This window comes from Sinocyclocheilus rhinocerous, unplaced genomic scaffold, assembly GCF_001515625.1.
Source record: "Sinocyclocheilus rhinocerous isolate Xijiao unplaced genomic scaffold, SAMN03320098_v1.1 scaffold18416, whole genome shotgun sequence".
Classification (NCBI taxonomy): domain Eukaryota; kingdom Metazoa; phylum Chordata; class Actinopteri; order Cypriniformes; family Cyprinidae; genus Sinocyclocheilus; species Sinocyclocheilus rhinocerous.
Window position 1 is genome coordinate 1 of NW_015637301.1, and position 1,084 is coordinate 1,084.

General features: G+C 37.4%; 1 long non-coding RNA gene across 1 annotated transcript; it reads right to left on the minus strand.

Annotated features, from left to right (window-relative positions):
* Positions 1 to 484: 484 nt before the first annotated feature.
* On the minus strand, positions 485 to 959 carry LOC107748854 (uncharacterized). Its single transcript, XR_001640968.1, has 3 exons — positions 919 to 959; positions 725 to 820; positions 485 to 516 (listed from the first exon to the last, which is right to left on the minus strand). It is a non-coding gene; the product is annotated as an uncharacterized LOC107748854 (long non-coding RNA).
* Between the last annotated feature and the right edge of the window lie 125 nt (positions 960 to 1,084).

Sequence of the window (1,084 nt, forward strand, 5' to 3'; positions counted from 1 at the left end):
TAGAAATTAAGTAGTCTTTAAAAGCCATGTCATTATAATAGTGTAAGTGTAGTACCTCAAAAGGTCTGTGCACGGCCCTGCATCTGTGCTAAAGCCACCCTGTGTTTGTATTGCCTGTGTGTTGGATTAAAGACTTTTGGAGCATTCATCTTCATCTTTGTGCTTTTTATACAGCATAGTGTGACACATTTATTCACTTACCGGATGCTTTTATCCAAAGCGACTTACAAATAATGAATATAAGTGATTTATCATAAAGAGGCAAATAAACACAAGAAGTTATATTTTTATTAGAGCTATTATTAATAATAATACCTTATCTTAATTATGTGCTGAATGGTTTATATAATTTAAACTCTGCTAAGATAACTTGCTACATGAATGCTTTTAATTAATTTAACATACATACATGCTTCTGTATGTAGCAGGTAACATTATGATATTTCAGTCTCTAACCTGAAACAAGCTCATCAGCATATTTATACCCAGAATGCTGTTCTTCAGAAAAGATACTTCCTGTTATGGAGAAGTAGAACCATCAGACACATTCACAATCACAAATTAGCCAAAATCCCCATTTCTTTTGGATCTTATAAAATTAACCCTATATAATTTCAAACGATACACACAAGATCCCACAAATGAATCTATGCAATTTACTCCACTTACCCCTCTTACTGAAATGATTCCACTTTTGATCTCAACACATTAAATGCTTACTCACCCCTCTGAGTGAAGAGACTGTGTCTGTTAGTGGGTCTGTGCTGAATCTCCTCATAAACGGCCTCAGTCGTCGTCCTGTGTCTCCTCTTAGAGAGAGCTGTGAGTGTAGACAGACAAACCTGCTGTCAGTTCACAACACATGACTGATCACACACTGAATAAGACACAATATGACAGTCTCTGGATCTCTCCTACCTCTCCTCATCACTCTGTTCTGCTGAATCAGTATAAGCAGAGGCACTAAGAGCAGAAAGAGCACAACTCCCAGAACAATCACAAGCACTGGGGGGATGGAGAGAAACGCTGCTGGAGGAGTTTGTCAGAATCAGAATCAGAATCAGAAGAGCTTTATTACCAAGTA